Consider the following 24715-nt stretch of genomic DNA (forward strand, 5'->3'; position numbering starts at 1 on the left):
GTTACAATGCTTTAACTTAAAGTTTTGGAATCTGAAAATATATTTTTGAGTGACTGAGAAAGAAACAGGTGCTTCCTATTTTGTCCAACTTCATGGAGTCAGAAATCATTTATACCGAGTCTCTTACAAACATCTACTTGGCATGTGCATTACCAGAAGGAAGCTACCGAGAAACCTGATCATTAATATGGGTGTTTCCATGCAGCAGCTTTCAATTCCCACTGTAGAGTTAAGCATGGTAACAGCCAGAACAAATCACCAGAATATAGCTTAATATTACAGGGAAATGTCTGGTGATCCATACCTTTCAGAAGACTGCTTGCAAGAGTAAAAAAGAAAAAAAATAATAATAAAAATAACCTGAAATTTTCTGACAAAGCAAAGAAATTAAATCTCTAATGAGATCATTAGGCATGCATGCTTAACATCGGTATATTCTACTTAAATATAGGCCTACTTCATCTACAAATTTTGTTTTTAACCACAGGTTCATCAATTGGATGGAAATTTTAAATGGATAAAAATTAAGTATATCTGGTACTTAAGATCAGGCCCTTACACAACATAATTTTACGTTTGGGCGAAACAGGGGGAGGGGGGAAAGGTAGCTCAGTCCTGAAGAGATTTCAATCTAATTTTAGATATGATGCAATGAGCAAGAACACCAGACAGTGAGGGAGAAAAGTGAAGATGAGAGATTCAATAATAAGATTACATGGTTACTTAGGTTCATTATATGGACATCTTGATACCACTGTTTTGCTTTCAATTTGGAGTAAGAGATCCTGAGGGAGCAGGAGAAGTGAATTTAATAGAGGTAATTAATGACAGAGACTAGAGTGCAAGGGAGACGAAAATTATTTTGGGCAAGGTAAGCATGTGCTTTTATCTCCCATACCCCGCCTGGCATGAAAGAAAACAATGACAAAAAAGCAGGGATGGACGGACGGGGACACACACACACACACGAAAACCCAGCCATCTGCATCTAGTAGGAAGAGATCTTACTGAATAGGTTGAGAAACGAGCTGGCCAAGCAGCTCAAATTCCAGATACAATGCAAAAAAGTATGCAAATAACAATGTTTCACTGTGATTTAAATCAAACAGCAAGCCTTTTAAAAAGAGAAGCTAACTGATCAATTACCAAAAACAAACTACAGAAAAAGCTCTATATTAACTAGGAGTTCATAGAGCAGGCTATAACCATTTCTTCTTCTCAGGTTTAGTGATTAGAAAATTTTGTGTACAGTACAAATTGAACAAAGTCACAAGCAGAAACCTCACCTTCAGTCATCACTACCTGCAAAGAAAAGAAAAACAAACAAACAAAAACACAGTGGAGTGATGTGAAGGTCTATCACAGGTGATAATTTCTCATTGGCAATTTTTTTTCTTGTTTCTTATGCATCAAAATCATAGGATTGCGCAAGGATTACTTGGTTCTGTCTTCACCTATAGCACAGAGTCTATGTTTCATCTCAGACAAAATTTTCAGCTTGAGCAGCTCAGTTTTGCCATCATTGGATCACAGGCAATGAAATGTATTTAAGCATGCTTAACTAACTTCACAGTCAGAAAGCAAGACTCCCAATTTCTCAAAGAATGCTAGTTACTCTTAGGGTCTCTGCTTCTTCCCCCACACTTTCCAACCCTAACAGTCATTCAATATCAGGATTAACAAGCAGCACTAGCGGTACCACAGCATGCTCTAAATGGAATATCAAAAACTTCACCATCAGCTGAGAAGCACATGGGTACGTGGCAATACAGGAAGGCCATGTAGGTAACCTTTCCAACCATCAGTACAGCATAGTGAAGAGTTGATGGAAAAGGTGAAAGAAGAAAAATCCCCCAAAAGTGAGAAGAATGTTAAATAGAAAACTAGACATTGTATTTGTCAACATGTGAGAAGGCAAAGTTAAAAAAAATAATCCTCCCCAGACTGATGTATTCCAATTCTTAAAATACATAGAGATATGGTTCAAGTGCATGTCATAAATCTTTGGTAAGTAACTTCAAACTAAATCAGCCCAAACGTGACACTGGATAAGATAATCATAATTTCTGAACACCTGCCTATTTGATTAGCAGTCTGTTTGGTGCCATCCTCATAAAGAGCAACGACGATATTGTTTGCAACCCTGTAAGTTCTAGCATGTGTTATTTAAGAACTGGGGTAACTACAACAGAGTATTTTGATTCCCTGAAAAATCAAAGCAGATCAGAAGTGTATCTGTGACATCAGGCATTTGTATTTTATAATCAGACATTTATAGTTTTTCTACTTGTATGTCAAGAGGACATGTTAGGCCTTCACGAATTAATTACACAAGACATCAAAGAAGATATCTGATGACTGGATATGCAGGCATGTTGTTGTACCCTGGGTACACAAACAGCAGCCAGTTCAGCCACTGAACTGTAACCAGGCCTCCGGTTTGAGGTAATTTGCTTCTAACAACACAGCAAAATCAGCATGTTGTGGGATCAGTTTGGGCCACATTTATTAATGCACAGACTACTGCCACTTATGACACCTTGGTCAAAGATGAATAGAGGAGCAATTTGGCAAGAAGCCAACAAATCAGTCCCCATCAGAGCGCAACATCAATAACACCCCACAAAGCAGTCAGGGTAGTCAAAGGGTTGGGAGAGCAGTTATCACAAACAGATGTTTAATAAACTCTTTCATCAAAAGAGAACACAAAACAAACCGCAGCTCAGCATAGAGGAAACAGGCACGCAGGACAGACCGACCAAGGACTCTTCCCTTGGACTGTGGCAGCAGGTGGTGGGAAACTTGTCTTTGCAAACTGAGGTCTCTTGGTTACTGTTAGCACTCCGGAGGAACAAGTGGGTAAGAAAATGTGAGGAAAGCAGGGAAAAGCCTTCCCCAGGTAATCTACTTTTACAGTATAAATTTTTTTGGAAACCAATGGAGCTATGACTACAAAGAACATACAGCTGCTTTAATGTCACTATGTAACTTTTAACGTAAGGTATGTCAGCCAAATGGAGCACTGTATGTAGTTTTTTTAAAAAATTATAGAAAAGAATATCCCCAGTTACAACAATTTATTAACCAAATGTTTCCAAAAACCAAGAGGAATTTATTACAGGAGGAGAAGTGGCTTCAATCTGCACTTCTGCAGGACTGTTCCTCTAATAAGAGCTGAGGAGGAATTTTCACTATATGCCCAGTCTGTTGTGACAGGTGGCTCCCTTATATTTTCCTCTCCGCCTTGCTCTGGATCTGCAGAGCAAGCAGGGGCCTCCCTCCTCCTCCCTCGCCCCAGCAACGCGTTAGTTTTCCATCGGACCAACTGGCTGACATGTCTGCCTGCAGCTGCCCAAACCGCACGTTACTCCAAAAGAAATGGTGCAAGCACGCGGCTGGGACGGGAAAGCACACTCCTGCCTCAGCAGCAGTCCATGCTGCATTAGGTATAATATGAAAACATACTTTTTAAAAATGAAAGTAATAGTCAATGAGAGTTCGTTTCTTGGTTTAATTTAGATTTTACAAATTTGTATCTTCTATTGCCATAATCCTTTCAGATACAGATACCAAAGAGAAATATGATTGCTTTTATCATTCTTCTTTTATGAACAATCTTTTCTACAGTTTGATCTGTTGAGCATACACATATGGTGGATATTTTTAAAATAAAAACTTCACAATGAAAGGAAAACTATTATCTCTTCCATTAGAGGAAGCACAGTATTTATACTTGTTATGAAAAGTTGCGACTTGAATTTTGTTGCATATATTACAACAAACTAATTGGATGCTTTGTAAATAGATTTACTCCTTTCATGCTTTTAGAATATATTGAAACTGTACAATAAATATGTATCTTTTTCCTATTTCACTAGAAGTGTTACATGAAAATTCACATTAAAAAGTGCTTACAAAGGTAATTTATAAAGGGCACAAAATTTGCAAGAGAGGTGGATAACTGAAGAGTCAAACTTTCCTGATGGATATTGCTGACTTGTTAATCATTTGTGTGTTCTTTGCTAAATGGAGCATTACTTGCAGGTTTCCCCCTGGGAAGAGAGAGTAGCTTTAGGAGAGGGCATAACAGGGTACTGCACCTATCTGAGAAATCCACTACACAGGCAGCAACAGTATGAAATCTTTCGAGGGTATTGAATCCAGACGTATAGTTCACAGAAAGCATTGCCTGTTAAAACAAGAGGGTGTTTGTCTCCTCTGGAAAGCATGTTCATGCATACTTTTGGTATAAAAAATTATGAAATAGGAGAAAAAAACCTAGTCCTATTAGTTAAATTAGATTTTGCAAAAATTTTTTTTTTTTTTTTTTTTTGCTGTCTGAATAGAAACGGTATCTTCAGACAGCTCTGAAGACAACTCAATACAGTTACTGGCATTGATACAATTGCCTTTGAAATAAGTTATTATTATATTTATGAAGGACAGACAAGCACATGAATAACCCCCAAATGATGCAATTTTTAAGTAGCAGGCAGTATTACACTGCTTTGAATAAAGACAGAAGCATGCATGCCTCACAGATAGGTGCAACTCTGACAGTCTTCAATTGCATGATAATTACTATTTATTTTTCAGGATATGAGACAAACTGGAGAGAAAATGGAGATTCTGTAGAAGTCCAGAGTCTAATTGCAGATATGGGAAGGTGAATAGAGAATAGGGTAGGCCACTTGAGGGAAGGAAAAAACAAAACAAAAAACAAACTAACCCCTGTGTAATTAAGGTAACGTGGTATCACCCACAAATCCTACTCTTCTCCTAAAATTTCAATAAGGGAAGCCTGTGCAGCTGGACAAGCCATTTAAATTATTTTCATAAATAATTCTAATTGTGAATTCCACATTTTCTAAATGAGGAACTTGAGATGCTTAGCACCAATTTTCAATACCAGCATTCAGTATTCACATGCAGGTGACTACAGACTCTACAGAGCTAGGGATTTTCAGCATTACAGCTTCAACAACACAGTAATACAGTGAAACTGGGAAAGAGCCAGAAGGTCTAAGTTCAAAACCTTTTTCTACACAAATTCCCTTTGTGGCTTTTGGCAACTTGCTTGATCTTTTTTCCTCAGCTTCCCCATCTAATAACAATACTTGTTTTTTCAGTGAGTTGAAAAGATCAAAATCATGAATGTTTGGGAAACATTGACACAGTAGCTGCCAGGAAATCCCAAACGAAAGAAACAATTTTTTATTCAGAGTACAATGCAGAAGACAGGTAATAGTCCTGTATTCAATTAAGATTAATAAATAAATATTCAACAGCATCTAACACAGGCAGTAGTGCCTTCAAAACAGAGTCAGAGATGGAGTACTACAGAGTTGTGCTGCAAACAGTGAAGATTTGAGAGCTGTCATTTAAAAATAACTAGATTTCAACGCTGGAAAATGCTCTCACAACTGGGGCTGGAAGGAGATAGAAATGCAAACACCAGAGTTGTCAAAGGATGGTGAGGTAAATGCTGATGCTGACTGTTTGGGTATTTAATGCCTTTTTTTTTTTTTTTTTTTTTTTTTTAAAGTAGGCTTGCAGCAGTCAAGACTGACGACCATTCAAGCTTAGTATACTCTTCCCTTCCATCACAGTTTTCTCCATGAAAAGCCTAACCTGTACCTGAATTCTCCATCTATATCATTAAGTTCTCTGTGCCTCTGCTAGATCAAAGAATTTGCCTCTTCACGCAACTTTCAAAGTTCTCCGATGATGAAAGACACCCAACCCCTCCCATGCCAAGATGGCTGGCAATTTAAAATTCTTAATTTGATTCATACCAATCCAGTTGTTTCTTGCTGTGAAAACCTCCATTTCACATCAACCACCATATATGGAAGCATTTTTATTTAACATACATTTTCCTTATTTCCACAAGAAGCATTTTGCTTTTGAACACCGATTCTAGAAGAACAAAAATTCTAAGGTAAATATAAATGTACCTGTCTACTAAATCACAACAATAATAATACATCTGGTGCATTAACGTTTCTCAGATATCTGCACCTCAGATGCAACACTATGAAAACACTAGTACAGAACATCTCTTTCCTTTCAAGCCCCAGATAAATCCTTTAAAATCTCAAGCCAGATACCAGAGAAGATATGCAAAATATAGTTCTACAGAGATGAGACTTTCAGAGAACTAGATCTACTGGTAAGTCATACAGATACTGAATTTGAGAGGCGCTGCAAGGAACGAGGTATAAGAATAAGAGGGATATATTACTGCAGAAACTTCAGTGGAAGGACAGCTGAGCAGCAGGACGGGTTGCCCAGAGGGGCTGAGCCATCTCCCCCACACAAAGCTTTTCCAGCCCTGGCTGCACAAAGTCCCAAGAAAGCTGGTCCCACCTCGGACCTGACCCTGCTGGGAGCAGGGGGTTGCACTGGAGACTTCCTGATGTCCCTTCTGGCCTGAATCACCCTGTGACCCTAGCCTAAAAGTAATGGAAAACTGGAGGGGAAAAAAAAAACCCATGGGAAGTGTATTAATCAAATCTGATGGCAATTCAGTGTTGCCAAACATAATTTCATTGTGAATCTCAGAAAGGTCATCAAAACTATAGTTCTAGGAGCCATGTTACTAATAAAATGAAATAATACAAAAGTTGAGATTATTATTTAAAAACATCCTGCTCTCATGTTGTAAGAAAAAGGTAGGGAGGGCACTTCATCACAGGCAGAAAATAATGTGTACTACATCTAGGAAAAAGTTCCTCTCACTGTCTGCAGGCAAGCTATCTGTACTGAAAAAAAGAATAAAAGAGAAATCCTTGGAAAGCACTGTCATTTCAGTATGTATGGAGAGTTTTACCTACTGGACAGCTTTCTTTTGAGATTAATTAAAGTTTTCTACAGCCAACAGATAAAGAATTGCCATTTATATTCTGCTCTTTGCTTTTGGAGATCAACAGGTTCACAACATTACATCAGTTGGGAACCTGGAAGTTAAGAGCAAAAATCTCAAAGATATCATAAACCCTATTACCCAAGCCATGAGCTAAACCCTCCTTACTGAACAATTCAAATCGTACTTCGTAAGCAACTTCTACAGCAAAAGCAGTCTTGGAAAATAAAAATAAAGTGAGCTAAGAAAAGGCTATAAAACATGTTTACACAGAGAAAGAACATGGGGAGATTTAGACAAAAGATTTATTTTCCTCTAATAATTTTGCAGAACAATCAGTCATAAAAAACAACCTCAACATCCTTTTGTGAACATTAGAAAACACATGAAGAAAAAATGGGAAATCTAAAAGAAGCAGAAATCATACATATTAACTTTTTCATTAGACTAAAGCAGCACATTCAGATCAATACTATAGTAACACCAATTAAGCAAGCACAAGTATTCAAACTATACTCCCTTTTCACCTTGACATCTTCTTGACATGGATGCAAAACACTGAGCATTAGAAAGGAGGTTTTCTGGAAAAGGAGTTGCAGGTATACATCACAGTGACAAAAATAAAAACCTGCATACTGAGAGTATCAAGTGAGAGTTATCCTGAATTTCTCATCTATAAAAATGGTCTTCACATGGTAGAAGATGAGTAATTTGGAAATTTTGTGATTAGCCTGGCATCATTAAATTCTTTGATGAGAGACAGTAACATTCAAGAAGAGAACGCTAACAGACAGTGAAAGTTGAGCACACCAAAAGGTTCAGATACAGCCTGGGCCCAAGCACAACTGGTTCATGACTCGGAGCCACCCAAGGCTCCAAGCTCTACATACACTAGTGCTGTGAGCTCCTCAAAGGAGGCTGAGAGGCAAATTTTTCAAAGCCTGAGTAAGCCTGATTTTGTTAGAACAACTGCTAGAATAGTTAACTTTTTACCAGTGAAAACTCAAGATCCTGTATAAACTGATGAAACAGTTTCAATCTCTGTGAAAGTAGCGAAATGCAAAAACTCCTTTCCTTTTTGCAGGAGTCACATACCTTCTTCAGAAGTTTAAAGTGCAGAGAGAGTGTTTTAGTTCTCCCATTCTGTAATTTAAAAGCGTTTAAATAGCATTTTATTCGTAATAAATCACCTTGTAATCCTTCTGCTTTGACCAGTAATCAAAATAGCTAGAATTCTCTTGTCAAGGAAGATCAACACTCTTCATTGAAAGATGACATCTTGACAAAATGTTAATTTCATATTCTGAAAAAATGAACAAGTTGAATTGTACTAATTATTTGCTTAAAAGGGAAAACACATGAGAAGCTTCCTCTTTACATTTTTATATCCAGATCACTATCAGTAGCACAATGTAATAAGGATAAAGGTTCACTGAAGTGCCCTTTATTTTCCCTTTGTCATGCAAAAAGGGAAAACACTAAAGGGAGAATATTTGACTGAGTTAGGACTAGCCTCCAAGGATAAGGCAAATGAGAGATCATTAAAAATATTTAAGTTCAATTATGCAGCACACACGAACAATGAATTAAATTCACGACATGTTCCTTCACTAAAAGGACTTCAAATCATGCTCCCTGAATTCTTTATGTACAAATTACATACTCAAACAAGAACAAAAGCAACCATTTTTCTCCCCAGTCAAAACGTGTAGAACTTTGTTAATGCAGCTATTTAATCTATCATGAACTGATTCATTCTGACCAAAACACATGAGGGAGCGATGGCGTGAGCGGCTCAACTCCCGGCGCAGAGCACCGGAGCAGGCACGCAGCTGCAGCTAGGAGAGCGGCCGTGAGCATCGCCGGAGGGCATCGCTCCACAAGATGCTGGAGGCTTGTCATTGGGTAGGATGGTCCTTTTCCCTCCTGTTTTCCCATCCCTGGCCCCTGCAGGAAACTTTTTTTTTTTAATTGATAAACTTTGCTAGTTTTCTGTCAGATTAGTGAGTTGAACAGGCTCACTAAGATATCACATGAATGGACACTGGAAAAAAGAAGGAAACAGGAGCAGGCAGCGGGGAGGGAGGACAGCAGTGGGAGCACAGCTTCTAACACTGCAGACTTTCAGCTTACCCACACAACTGCAATGCACTATCTTCAATAAAAGGGAAAAAAGTACAATTACCAATATTTGAGAATGTACTTTGAAAATAGGCTAATCTTATTAACAAAAGGTGTGGGTTCTGGACAAAATAAGAAAATGCTTTTATTAAATGAACTATAGAAATACTAATTCAGTTGTAACTTATTTTGTTACGAGTGGTCAATCTTCTAGAAAAAGATTTTCTTTAAGAGAAATCTAGGGGAGAAGGTTCTTGATATTCTCCCCCCCCACTCCCCTCAATTTTTTTTAATTTTTTTTTTTTTTTAATTCTAGCAGGACTGCACTCTTAAAAGCAATTCCTGATCAAAATCTAAAATGTACTCCCACAGATGCAGCTTAAGTGATGGCAGTTAAGCTGAGGTTTAAAGCATGTTATGTTGGCTCCATTAAAATTACAAGCAACTTCAATTAATAAAAACAATTCAACAAAAGTTTGAGTTTATTACAAAACTAATCTTGTAATCTTTCCTTGTTCCAGAAGACTCAGATAGCAGCACTTTTTAATTAAAGAAATGATAACAAGAAGAGTGAAAGAGGAAAGAAGTTATTTCTGTCCAAGTCAATTTAGTATTAGTTAACAATTGAGCAACAAAGGATTCACACAAAAAGGAGATAAATGAATTTTCAACTATTAAGGTTCCTTTTTTACAATATAAGCTTTTATTTTAGTTGAACACTAGATTTTCCTCAAAACTAATCCTGAAGAAAGGAAAAAAAACCCCAACTGTAGTCATCAAAAAATGCCAGAAACCTGATAGTAGGAAAGAGTTCCAGATTCTCAATATTACAAAATACAGCAATGCTAGTACTAAGGAAACTGCACACAATAAAACAGCTTAGTATTTCAGCCAAACACAAACATCAAGCAGAATTTTTTAAAAGTACAACAAGTACAACATAGTACTTGTGTTCATAAGTACAACACAGAAGAACTGCCTGTGATTACAAATACAAAGGAAATTTTTACTTTTGAGATTTCACAACACACTGCTGGATATACATTATTCTTTGTAAAAAATAACTTGGACAGCAACACCCTGTGATTTTTTTGTCAGTTGACAGCTAAAGAATTGAATGCACACAAAAAAAAAAAATTGCTTGATGCTAGGCATTTCTGTTCTCACAGACATCTAGGCTTTTCCTTGAAAATATCTATAAAAAGACATAGGTGGAGAAGCAAAGAGGAAGCATAAGTTTTTGTGCTAGCAGCCACTGTTAAATATGCGAAAGTAAGAGTAGTTCACAGGAGAATGTAGAAGAAAAACTAGGCACAGGGGGAAAGGAAGAGTTAATAAATAAATTAAGAAGCTCACAACAAACCAGAAGCCAAAAACCAATGTGAGAAACAGAACTAGGTTGAGAACATGCTAGGATCTATTTCTTAGCACCAAACATGCAACTCCATGGCAGGAGTCAGTATCTATTCTTTTCAAGCAAAGAGTAAGTCAGATAAAATGATCATCTCATGTTAAGGCACAATCAAACTTAACTGAGCCAATTAACACTCACAAAAGGTCAAACTTTTCATAGAAAAATGTTTATCTCATGGATACCTCTCACTAAGGATGATCTCTGAAAGCACACAACTGAGATTTTGGTAATTCAGAGTTTGTGAAAAAGCAATCTACAATATAACCAACCTGCCATAACAACAGGCAAGATTTATTTATTAGAGAGCAAAGTCCCATGAAAACTTATAAAAAACAACAAAACAATAGCTATCAATTACCTGGAAAACATGCAGGCTGGTCTCAAAAATCCAAGCTTGAAAATTAGAGGAATGCAACAGACTGCATCTATCGGGCACATCCACATAGAATTAATACAAAAACACCTTGCCTTAGGTGTGGGCAGGTTAGATACAGATAGTACAAAGAAAAATTGGTAAGAGAATCCACTAGGAACACTGCATACTAGTTAAAAAATAATAAATAAGTAAACAGTGAAGTAATCTGAACCAGGTTTTAACCAATTAAGAAGTAGTTGTTGTTGTTTTTTAATGTAATGCAACTGTTTAAGAGTGGCTCTGTAAAGCTGTTGATTATTCTCCAGAAACAAAAGCTTGTCAGGAATCGCACAAGTCTATCACAAGCTTTTCTGTATATGTGCAAAGAAAATGCACAAAGTAAAAATTTTTCTTCAAGCCTGTGCAAGTCTTTGGCACAATTCCAACTCCCAGCCAACTTGATCACTACACAGACAACACTATAAAAGCTATGTTCAATCACATTGACTTTGTCTTTGTCTGAAAAACCATACAGAGTGGCAGAAAATTAACAGTAATTTGCCTTAATAGAAACTAAAAAGAACCTGAAGTTCATGACCCATACTGGTTGTGCTGTATTTGCCATCTCAGTGAAGCACAACAAGGCAAAACAGAAACAAGCTTGAGAAAAAAAAGCAAACATCAGAACTGTTATCTCAATGACTCTCAACACTTTCCACCCCTGCAAAATCTTTATCTATAGGGCCCTGCTGAAGCTTCCCTGTAAAAGTGTGCCGTACTCTGGTTACTGGACTATGAAGGGGGATTCCAGCATATATGTATACATATACGGTGATCTCCAATTCACTGAAGCTTGCTCATTTGCACAGTAGTGGAAACCAAATATTCCCATTTGGCAAACATCATTCAGCTATATATCAGTAGGAATAGCAAAGATAATCCAAGAAAAACAGTAAGGTGCTTTGTTTTTTTTCCTCAAAACACACCTGAATTTTAGGCTCAATCCCTATATAAATGGCATTGCTGTCAAAAGGAGAGCAGGGGGGAAAAGGTGTAATACTTGTAGGGGAAAAGGATATGAAATTAGATGTATCCAGGATTGGGAAAGATACCTTATTCTTTCTGGATAATGGGATTTAAAAAAAATGTTTTAAAATCTATTTATGTAGAAGAAGTTTTTTCAAAATCTAGTAAGTCTCCAGAACTCAACTGAATGACAGTTCAAACGATATTTTACCTCCCTTTGCTCCAAAACTAGAAAAGCCTCTAAATCCAAGATTTACTAGCAACTCCATTGCCTGTCTTGGTCCATGTAATTGTAATGTTTGCCTTCTGAGGAAAAGCATTTTGCCTTACATTTCTTTCACTTTATTTTTTCAGATGAAAGCGCATACAAGGAACAGGGAAGATGGATGCAATACCTACAGTACCTTGGCACGATAAAACAAACTATTTATCTATCACATACTTGTGAGATACGTGCCATTCTAGCAGCTTGCTGACATACCAGTTACTCTTGCGTCGTTACGTTTTGTCATCTTAGCTGACATTAAAAACAAAGGAGCCACCCCCAAAACCAAACACCACACATTCCCATAGTTAAAACTTTTGCCAACAGCCATTTAGTCACATGCTTCCTTTCTCTTCCACAGCCTGTTCAGTAACTTCTTAGTCTACAGGTTACCGCAGTTTTCAGGATCACCAGAGCTAATTCATTATTGTCAGTTTACTTGCTCCCTGCAGCGTAAAAGCAGATCTATCTGTGATTACATTGAACAGAAATCAGACACCTTTGAGCACAAGAATGAGAGACAACTACCAGGGCAAGTCTTCCTCGCATCAAGAGTAGGTCCTTACAAGTGCCAAAATTAAAGACATACTCTTTTACACATTGACTCTCCATTAGATTAAAAAAAAAAAAAAAAAAAAAACCATGGAGGCAACATATAATACTCTAAGCTTAAAAATGTACTAGCTTTCTCATTATCAAGTTCTTAAAACAAATCTGTGAGTACACATTTAGTCAGTTAAATTCTGAGTCATAAAAGAAAAAATCATCATAACTATTTCATTTTGACCCCTAGCGGGTAGCCGTTAGCACCCGAGCCCTTGCTGTGTGACAGACCAGAGCGGCCTTTGCGAGCACAGAGCTGCAGAAAGCACTGCTGGGCAGGGGGAACAGATACGGACATTCACCCAAAACACTCAGTGTCCAATTCTACTCAACAATCCGCAAGAACAGCTATTTATTTCTCATAAAACCATAGTTTAGCTCTAATATACACAGAAGAACCAATAAAAACAATGAGAAGACAGTAAGGATTTAAGAAGTTTCACTGCACACCAAAGTTGCTCAGAACCAGGCTTTGCTTAGCACATGTGCTGCGAGAGGGTGTTTCAGTTCAGCTCCTGCCAGCCTGGTCGGGGTACGGTGTTCACAAAGCAAATTAAAGCCATATGGAAAACACTCACATAACTTGCATGGGGCTGCAGGGTTGGATGAGAAAGGTCTATGAAATCACCTGCTCTCATGCCCTGCACAGCAGTACATTTCACCTGCTTACCTTTGTGTTGAACTTAGTAATAGCATTCCCTGAGACTATTTTTGTTAAACCATGTTTTGAATACAAATTTGAATAGGCACCTGCATGCTTTGTACCAGTTGCACTTAATCACAAATGGATCTTTTCAGGAAAATATCTCCTACAGCTTAGTTGGGCTATCACATATACATATTCTTTCAGTTTATCTGAAAACAGTTAGTTTTTACGTAAGTTTTTTTTTAGGGGAAGGGTTCATGTTTTAAGAGAGAACCTTGCAGAGAACATACAAGAACCATAGCACCAGATTTAACAGCAACAGCAATATACCAGCATCAAGAAAAGCTATTTACCACATAAATACTGATAGCGGTAAAAAACTGGTTCTCACACTGCCTTTCCTATATTACTCCATAGAATGCTTTATATATAAACACACACATGTATTTTTTTCAGTTTATTTGAAAACAGTTACTAAAGATGTATATATTCTGGAGTCTAAATACTGAAAAAGAATCTTAATCGACTTCATTTAAAACCCAAATACGGACAAGACTTAGAACTAAGAGAGGACATTACACAAATGATCGGCTATTATCAATATCATGGCTGAAAAACGCGATGATAAATGTGATGATTCAGCAGATGTAGGTGCATTTTGTTTTGAATGACAAAATACTGAAGATAAAAATTACACACACAATAAACATCTTCAATGGGATTCATGAGGCATACTATTGCTCTGTTTTTCTTTATTGTTTACAATGGACAGAAGGAGCACTGTTGTGATATAAACTTTTAAAAAGTGCAATGAAAGTCTTAAAATAAAGGAGGCAGAAAGCACTGATCAGTTCCCTGTATCAAATCATGGCACTGAATAGCAATGAACAGCAAGCTGCTGCCAGGCAAGCAGGGTCATGGGCTTTGAGAGTTAAGAGTCTTCCAGCTACCAACCCAACCCTATGAGGCAGCACAGGGCAGGAGGAGCTTCACCTTTTCCCTTTAGAAAGGGAAAAGAGACTTTATGACAGGCATGTGCTTAGATTCCTACCTCAGCCTCCATCCTCAAGGGGGTCATCATTGTTTAGAACAAAAAAGTCCTGGAAGATTTCAGAAGGCACAGACGCTCTGAAAGTCAAAAGTATGATGGTGTGTCTAGAAAGATCTCATCAAAATGTATTTCAACCCCTCCCCTATGGATATCATGTTTCCCCCGAAACCCAGGCAGCTTAATCTTACCACTCAGATGCGGAAGCAGCGCCTCCACCTGCCAGGGCGCTGCCAGGGCCCTACAGCCCAGCTGCTGAGCAGGTGCCCCCGGCCGGGCCTTGCTGGGGGACCTGGCAAAGCCCACAGCATGGTGCTGCCCTTCCAGGCTGGCTCTCCAAGAAAACCCAGAGGCAGAAAGAGTGGACAAAAATCTCAGCTCTGAACACAGCTGGGAGTTGAAGGCACTTCGGGAATACACAGCTTAGACCCCAAGAATTTTAGTTTAATCCCTTTTGAACAGCATATCAGAAGGCAAAAAAATTATGCTTAGCAAGGGAGCTTTTGTAGTCAAATGCTAAGATCTGCAGACATCTGGCGAGAGGTATTGGAGCAGGCTGGGATACTCTTAGGCCTTCTTAGCTCTCAAAGTACAACTACTGCTCACTGAAAATTAAAATAAACTCTAAATTGAGACATACAGGAATCTCTTGGGAAATACCAAGGATTGCTTGCTTCTCCTTCCTGAGTACATAGGAATTCTACTTATCTCAGGGCTCTCAAATTCTGCTATTATAGGGACAGAAACAGAAGAAAATTGAAGAGTTGTAATAACGTCTCTTCAATTTTTAAAAAAGGATTTAGTTCTTTCTGATAGCTGTCTCATTGTTTATGACTATTGTTTTAGGCTCCATATCGGTATTGCACAGAAGTCTTCCCCCCACCAAAAATTCAATACAATGCCAGCTGGGTAAGTAAATGCAAAGTTTAACCTACTCCTGCATAATAATAGCCAGAGTCCCAAACTGCAATAAAATAATTGTCATGTAGTCTTACTTTTTTTTTTTTGTACGTTGTTTGGATTTTTTTTGGAAGGTGATTTCTCTCCTGTCCTCTTGCATTTATCAGGTGATTATTTTGATTCTCTGAAAGAGCAGAAATTAAAACAACTGGTTCTCCTGAACAGCCTCAATTTCTGTAGTGTCTTGTCACGTCAAAACACTGTCTTTGTTAAGTGCCATGTAACCGATTTATGTCAGTACTCCACTCCGAATGACGCTTGTTAACTAACAGCTGCTATAGAAAAACAATCGAACCAGACAAGAGTCGGAATCTCCAAATTTACCAGGAGGGTATTAAAGTCATTGACAGGAGGAAGAGAAGGACGGGGCTTGACAAACAATCCCAAACTAAATGTCACAGCAAGCAAGCGCTTAAACACCCATAAGCCTTTAAATGATTGTTTTAACAATTGGTCAGGTTTTGAACAAAACCATGAGTTTTTCCCCCGAATACCATTCTATATAGAGAGTTCATTTTATAACACAGAATTATGAATAGCCTGAACATAACACTTTACCGCTTCAGCTAGTGGCTACAATGAAGTTTTATCTTTCCCCTGAATAGACTATTGTTCTTACTGGACATAGCAGTGTCCTTCCTCAGTCATGAAGTACACAATAAAAGCAGCAAGGCAGAAGTCTATACTGCTAGAATCTTTTACCTGTTCTTGTATTGGTATTCATCTAACAGTAATAAATTATTCTAAATATATAAACTGTAAAATAACCTCTTAAGGAAAAAGAGAGAAGGGTGTCTTCAATGATGATTAGCCTTGTTACAACATCACACGCAAAGAGAAACACATACACTTTTCAGAACAGTAATAAAAAAAAAAAAAAAAAAAAAAAAAGAAATCCTTGAGCTCTAGATTTCCAGCACTGGATTAAATAAAGCCTTTTATTATATTCAAGGTCAAATTAGTTTGCTCCTTCAAACGAATTCTAGAAGCAATACTATAAAGCTTGTTGAGATTAATTACAAAACATACTGGAATACCATACTTGAAACAATACAGAGACCAAAGAAATTTTCACCTTGAACCGTATCTCTAAGAGAGATTCAAAACACTTTAGCAATAGAAACAGCAAACCAGCAAACATTCAAGAAATTTAAAGAACACAACTCCCTCGTATTTGTATATACGTCCATGATGTAAAACAGCTTTCTTTTACAGCAGATATTGCTACTAAGTTAAGCTTTTATGAACATATCAGGGCTACAAAATTGAAAACAAAAAAGCAGCAGGAGGAGGACATTCATCTGCATACTTGACGTGGCTCCTTTTTCCACATATGCTTTATAATATAGCCTTTTGTCCAGCTCATTGAAAGATATGGAAATAAAATGTACAAGTACTTAATTCCATTTCTGTCACTATTCCTCACACAGAAGTGCTATAAACTAGAAATACACCACCACTGTTTCATAAATGCATGCTGAAAATCTCACTTGAGGTTTGCAAAAATTGAAAGCTGCAGAAGAATCCCATGAATGCAAACAAGTTAGTCCTAGTTTTACAGGGTAGAGCAGACTTCAGACAGTGCAAACCCCAGCAAAAATTACATTGCAGGCTAACTGCTTTGTACTTTTAATCAAAAGCCTGGCCTTTGTCCCCAATCCAATCATCAGTTCTTTTCTTCCCTTGTGATGCCTTCAGAAGATTTATGATGATACAGTCTCCAAAACCTCACCTTTTGCTATTTCATGTGTCACAGCATTATTTTCTGAATGATCCAAATAGATTGTCAAGCAGTAAATAAATAGACAGCTAGAAAGCAGCCTCGTAAATGAAACTTCAAAGGGAGTGCCTTTTGTGAAATAGGCTGGAAGCGTAGAAATCAAAGTGATATTACGTAGGAGGCCTTTAGTATTTACACTGGTAATTCAACAAAAGAGTCAGGCTTTTAAAAAAAATCTGTGCAGAATTTCACACATTTAAGTTACAGTCTCTACCCTTGAGGACCATGAATGACAGAGTGATTGCAAACTGTATGAGTCTATTGTACAGTCACATAAGCTGAAATTTAATTTCACTCCACTGGTTGCCTCAGTATCACCTGCAGCCCATGCAGTATACAGCTACTTGAGATCCCGTTACACACTAGTCCAATTGCACTGTTAACCCCTCCTTCCACCCGGTGCCTTTCCAAATGCAAGCACGAAGCTCTGCCTCTCAATATCACTGACTTTACAGCCTCATTCTTACCCCTTTCCCTAGACTCTCCGAGTAATGCCACACACTTCGCCTCTACACATCCATTCTTCAGAGCTGCCCATACACGCCAAGTTACTTGCTCACAGTCAGAAAACACGTAAGCTTCCTGCTTACACCTCTTCTGCAGGTTAATTTGCTTTTAAACTCCATGAAGGATAACAGAATAAAAGCTTGATTCAGAACAAAAACCAGTACTGTCCTCAATTTCAGCAGGCACTAGATCAGAGCTGTGTTTACTTACTTGAGCATGCAGATTGCCTCAAAAAATAATGATCCTTATAGGAAAAGAAATGGATAAATATCAAGAGGGCATAAGGCCACCAGCACAAGGCTGATTTAAAAATTACTACACCACTGCACAGTTGGATGGGTTTTTGGCTTGTTTTTTCTTTTGCTAATTTGACATTCTGCAAGACTAAAAAACACACCTCGCTATCTCATGACGGTCAGTCTTACCGAGATCTAGACTGAGGCTTCTCTGGAACAGAGCAAGGACCTAAACCTAAGGAATTAGGACCATATGGCATTGCAATATCTGTCAAACTGGTCATGGCAACAAAGAACGCAATCTCGCATAATCTCAAAAAGATAGTAGCCCAGGAAAAACAATCTCAAGTAGGATAACAGTGGAGTGGGTCATTATTTTGCTTAAATCAGAGACCCAAAGATGTTACCATGCTGGAGGAATATATTAAAGTCTTCTGGGATGCCTGCAAAATATTTTATAACTCAAGACATCAAATAAAGTTGTTCAGCACACAACAGATTTCCAGCATATGAAAAACTCAGCAATAATCAAACAGTAGTCTCTCATACACACCTAGCATTGTGTTGAATCAGTGTATGTTGGAACAGTACTGACACTGCGCTGCTAATTTGAAGGAAACAATTCTGTGCAAGGAAAAAAAACAAAGCAAGCAAACAGATAAAAGCTGTGCCAAACTTATTTCCAAATAAATTCATTCTGCCTCTCTGCCCATCAGTCAGGAACACCAGAGGGGGGCAATAAAAGCAAACAGCTGATTTGGTTGCTCTCCTCTTGGTGCTTTTAGAGTATCGTATACATTCAAAGCATAGCTACCTATGACTACAACTGGTGTTCCATACTGCCGACCACCAAACTACAGTGTTTGTAGGTAGGAACAATTAGGGACGACCGAAGCACGTGTAATCAGATGATTGTCCTGCATTACTAAAGAACTCTGGAGAACAAGTTTGACTCGGACTCAGTCACAGAGCAGTAATAAAGCTGTGGCAAAACCAGCATAAAACTGAAGATATAAGAAAATAGCGGATACAAAGAGCTGATTTACACACTTTATTCCGGCACTTTTCTTATATTGAGGTTGAGTTTACAGTCTCTGCAATACTGCAAAGAGCACCATAAGCTAGAGTTAGAACTTCTAAGCAACTAATAGTTAAAGTCAGACAAAATACATGTATGTAGTCACAGATGACTAATTCCATTTACAGGAATATTACATGCTGGAAAATAATTAAATATAACATTTAAAACAGAACTTTAAAACCAGAAAATGAAACCATACAATTCTTATGCTCGCTACTATCACAGACTAAAACAGTAAAAACTTTTACTGTTTTACTGGTTAAGAGATAGCGTTATGCAATAGCATTGTATGTCTACTTGTGAATCGCCTCACAAGTTTGTTTGAATATGGTCAAATTGGAAGTAGTTTCAGAACTGTCCACACAGAAGAGAGGGATTCAACCATTGCTCCCATTCAGGGGAAGGCGCAGCACGGTCCTGTTTGGCCGACTGGTCAGCACATGGTAGCTCAGCCCCAACAACACCCTGCCCTGCCTCCGACTCGGACAGCAGTTAGGGGACAGCATGGGGACCAGTCCCAGAAGCGACCTGGGACTACTTTATGGGGAAGGGGAAGTGAAAGTACTATGGCAGTAGCCAAGCTATTGAAAAGAGAGGAGAGCATGGTGACAGGTGAAGACAGATGCACTTTCAAAGGAAAGCAGGGTATGCTATTCAGCTGTTCACAAGTTCATTCAGAAAGTTATGGCCATATACTAACAAAGGGAAAAAAAAAGGTACGATACTAGGCATTCAGAAAATATGGATGTGAAAGTTGATGAATAATCCATATGCAAACTCTTCAAATGCACAAGATTTTCTGCATAATAATCAGTAATTTTTCCAAGTTCATTTTTGAGTAGCATTGCTCCTCATTTCCCATCACATTTTTCTTGATTAGTTAATATACCTGGAAGACAGTAATCCAATAATACAAATGCATTCTTCCTTTTCTGCTTCAATTACAGCCAGCTTTACCTGAACTAATCCTGAGGAGAAAAGCAGTCTGACAAGCCTTGGATAGAAACAGAGGCAGCTTTCTTTTACCTGGGCATTTACTTGCACTGTTTTGCAGACCTAATCTCTTTAAACTTTATTTAAAGTGAACTATGAGAATAAAACCATCTAGCCTATTTTTTCTTGATCATATTAGAATATCTTAATTATATACAGGCTTATTTCACAGTTTATAATGAATTTCTCTATTTTATCTTTATTCTTATACATAAATTTTTTCCTGACATGCAAGACATTTTTACATAAGACAAAAATATCTGGCATTATGGCCAGAGCATTAATTCCCAAGCCAACTGGAATATCTTTAATAGACAACTGCGCCTGGTGGCAAGTCCTAGAGACATGAGAAGGAACAATGAGATCCACCATGTTCCCAGGCTTGTCAGAGATGACAAGGACAAATTTTACTGAGATTATAACCAGTGAATTTACACTGGTGATAACCGGTGAATTTTTATTTTATTTTTAAAATCACAACCCATGAAAGGCTACTACAGGTACTGCATATCACTGACTCATTACTTTGTCACATAAGAAAAAAAAAAAAACCTACTAAAACATAACTTTCATCACAAACTTTTATTTATACATCAGATGCCAATTGTTTTGCGCCTCTATTTTCATAGTTTAACAAAAGAAGGCCCAAGTGTAAGAATGACACATCTACTAGCCAAATTTCAAAAATGCTCATAATTTCCTGATGCCAGATTCTTCAAGACAATCATCTTATTGAATGCTGAATACTTTTGAAATTACAGTCCATAGGGCCTAAAAATCAGCAAACACAGGATTTGCCCACATGAGCTCAAGGAAGATCCCATGAACTTAGTGGGATTACTCAGGAAAAGAATCCTTCATGGGCATCCACGCTACAAATCTGGTCATGATGCTAGCTGTAAAATCTTCACAAGGTGGTACACACACACACGTATGTTTGTTTGTAGGAAAGTTGGAATGATTTTTGTTTATACTATAACAAATACTATTGTTTCTATTCTGTATTTTAACAATCAAGTTCCCATTATAAAAGTGTTTTGGCATTAGTTTGGTAAAACCTAAGAAAAATACTTTGCTATCAACAACTTGTACCAATTTGTTGTTATTAACATATTAATTATATATTAACATAACAGCATGTGAGAAATATGCATTACAATTAAGAGACAGCCATTCCACAAGTTATGAAGAAATTCATTGACAAAGTTGCACTTTGTTTATCTAGTTCAACTATAAAAGCTTCATTTTAAGTCTGTAAACTTTCCAAACCTGCAATAAAAGCCAAGTTTTAGACTGGAAAAGGGAAATATTACTTAAATAACTGATTAATGTTTATTACTAAGGGCATACTACAGAACCGTTTGATATTGGAAAAGTGTTTCTTGGAAGGTTTTTCAAGTGCAACACTGTCTCATTTACCACCACGTGACAATTCAACTTAGTAGTACTTTGGTTCCTCCTAGCAGGGCAGTACCCCTTACTATCGCTAGATGTAGCAAACAACCTTGTGAAATGAAACTACAACACAATAACCCCCCGTCCCAACTCCCAGTTCCCCCCTTTGCAGAACAGCTTTTCTGAGAGAAGATCAAAACTTTTATTTTTAAATGGGGCAAAGCGGAAGTGCCACTCACATGAACAGAGTATTTAACATTTTTAGCTTCTAGTAATTTTCAGATGTCTACTACTCCATAATATATGAAAATGATATTTTGTTTTCCTACATAAATTCCATCTAGGTCAAGAACACCCATTTTTGCAGGGGAAAGAAAAAAGAAAAAAATCAAATCAGTGTAAAATTTTCCAAAAGACTCAATAAAAAGAAAAATAGTCTCTGATACTATGGACTGATCTAGTTCCAACAGTTTTTCCCTACGCCTAACTCTCAACTGTTTAACAAAACATGACACAAATTTTTAGCATAAAAGCTTTTACTTTCAGACATGTATTTTTACTCAGAAAGTAAATTATCCAACCTAAATCCACAAAGATTTCAAAGATGATGTACAGTTTAAAGTACAGAGACGAAAAAAGAGAGTTGTGAGCAAAGTAGAAAATTTCAAAGGCTAAAGTTTTTACAACAGTATTGAAAATTGTGCATAGAAACATTTCACTGTCTTGTTGCAAGTCCTGCTTTACCATCGATAAAAAAGACCTTGTCATATATTTAGTGTGAAATAGTGCAATAATTTTGCACAAGAAAATTCATTCAGTTTGTGGTATAAAAGCAGCAGACTAACTGTCAAAAAGACTTCAGCGCACTATCAGAAGAGCCCACATCTTCATCAGTTACTCAGGAAACTTTCTGGTTTTGAACACTATTATTATCTCAAGAGAGAAAACACTTTTTTCCAGTGGATTACAATAATTAAATAGTTTAATGTAAGGCAGGTTATTTCACTGATTAATAAACCAATATAAAATAAAAAGATATAATGTAGCAATTGCCATAAAACTTTTGCAAAAATCTGACTGCACCAACTAGACCATAGAAACTAGAAAGCCTAAAAACGGTAATGGGAGTGGTAGATAAACTATCAGAAGAGGAATAGATGCATAATACTGATTCTTACAGCTTGGCAGGAAACATAGTATAGCACACAACACTCCAGCCACTCCTTGGAGTACAGTGCTTACCTGCACTTACCATTTCAAATTATATTTGTTACTTCCAAATTCCACTGTCAGTTTTATCTGAACAGCGCTCTGACACTATCAGGTTTGAAATCAAAGCACTAAAGAATCTATTGTAGTGAGGCAAAAGATTATGTTCTAAGTCAAAGATAGAAGCTAGGTGACAAAACAACAAGAAGAGACTGTAATTCGAGATTAAACAATCAGATTTTCCTAATTGCTATGGCATTTTTCAGCCAAAATCCTCAAGATATTCCACATGTTAGAAATGGGGGAACAGCTCGTACAGCAGAACCTCCATACAGGGGAAACTACGTTTTGGCATCCAAACTACACACATTTGGATTTTCCTATTCATCCCTTTTTCAAAACAGGCAGTTCAAATAAACCTTTTATTACTAATTAGTTATCTAGGTTACACTGGGCATAAGTGTTTTGTATCTGATGAAAAACAGCTGCATCTTCCCCCCCCCCCCCCAATTTTGGTGTTGTTCCAGACAATCAATTCTGATTCTGCATTAAATTGCCAGGAAAAATAGTCCGCGTTCTTAAACTATTTAGCAGTCAGAAATCTGATATAAAATAATTTGATAATTGCTCTGATGTTATTAAGAAAAAAATTTTTTCTTCAGAGTTAATACAGGTTATATCTGGCACTCTATGAATGAAAAGCAAAATATTGTTCTCAACATCAGCTACAACTGCCCTCCCAAGATACCTTCTAAAAAGAATGGAAGCATATGGTTGAAGGTTGCTTTTCTGTTGAGCTTTTGTTGGTTTTAAAGAGAGGAAACAGATCAGTCAGTCTACAATCCATTATTATACAGTGTTAAACCAAGTATTCAGCGGTAGCTCTAATTCCAGTTTTGTCATTCATAATGCTGCACAGACGAAGAACCAGAAAAGTAAATAATAGTGTTCATAAAATGAACAGACAAATTAAAATTTGACAGCTTTCTTTTGATTCAAAGGTAGAGTTAAGCCATACCTGACATTCAATCACGATACAAAATATATTTACACAAGTGACACGAAGATCACTTAGAATAAGGTCAAGTGGCTCCATTGTTTGAAGCAACGTTTCCAGAACAAACATTTTCAATACTTTATCTCCCTAATTGCTGAAGTTATTCCTATTAAAAGTCCAAAATCAGAGGTTGCTTCATACTCTATTGCACTTCACTCAAAGCATGAAACATTTGTTTATATTATCTGAGAAACATTATGCACAAACATCTTCCATCCTTACAACAGCTAGCTGAATTCACTGAAGAATTACTTTCGTTTTAAGTAGCAGTTCCTTTAAATTTAGGTAAGTCCATTTCTTCATCCTGCACAGAGCGCTCAGCCTAGGAGGAAACTGTTCCCGTCCCCAGGACTGCAGAGAGGACACCAGTAAGCTGCAGAAGGAGAGCACAGTTAAACCGCTTCATGCTGTTTGAAACAAGATCAAACGTGGATCACATTTAAATAATGAAAGCTATCTGTCTGCAAACTCAACAAACCCAAATTAGAACTATCCAAGCTGCAACTCTAAATTTAAGTCAGCTAATTTGTACAGTACAGGGTACGGGTTTTCCTACTTAAATATTTCATTATTCGTAGTTTAGCCCATTTTGAAAACTGCGTTAGAGAGCAAGTAAAAAAATTAGTAATGGCAAAGACTGCTTTAATTTCTATAGCAAAGACAAGTTTGTAATGACAGTGAACATGCTTGAGTTGAGCAAACTCAGGCTGCCTGAGAAAACAAATCTGTCCTCCCAGTTCCTCCTCCCCTAGCTCTAAGCTAAAAATCTACACAACCAATGACATTTTGAAAAGGGAAAACACAGCAGCTGTACTGCTTGAACCTTTGCCTACAGCATCTATCTTATGTCTCTTCTGGTCAGCAATGAAATCGAACTTTTGAAATTTTAATCATTACACTTCAGAGTTAATTCAGCATTTGCTTGAAATGAAAAAACAAATACTTCAGAGTTGTCTTTTGTTTCAGGCTGTCAACTTTAACAGACACAACTGCATTGTTTCCACTTAACTCCCAGTTTTGTGCTTGCCAGGAGATCCTTAAAAAGGACAGAATCATATTACATAAATGAAGTTTGCGTTTTGACTATGTGAAGAAATTAAGAAAAAAAAATCTGACAAGGAGTAAGTCTAAAGATAACTAAGATAGTTCCTGAC

General features: G+C 37.3%; 1 protein-coding gene across 8 annotated transcripts in view; it reads right to left on the reverse strand.

Moving 5' to 3' along the window:
* The window catches only part of LOC112988498 (peptidyl-glycine alpha-amidating monooxygenase-like), a 148078-nt gene that overhangs the window by 89950 nt on the left and 33413 nt on the right, over nt 1–24715 (reverse strand). The window contains exon 1 of one of the 8 annotated variants that reach the window (XM_064500295.1): nt 8056–8174. The exons of the other annotated variants lie outside the window; for them this stretch is intronic. The gene's annotated coding sequence lies outside the window, so the exon portion shown is untranslated. Of the gene's footprint in view, nt 1–8055; nt 8175–24715 lie in introns of those variants that run through there. 8 annotated transcript variants of the gene reach the window in all.

This window comes from Dromaius novaehollandiae, chromosome W (assembly GCF_036370855.1).
Source record: "Dromaius novaehollandiae isolate bDroNov1 chromosome W, bDroNov1.hap1, whole genome shotgun sequence".
Taxonomy (NCBI): domain Eukaryota; kingdom Metazoa; phylum Chordata; class Aves; order Casuariiformes; family Dromaiidae; genus Dromaius; species Dromaius novaehollandiae.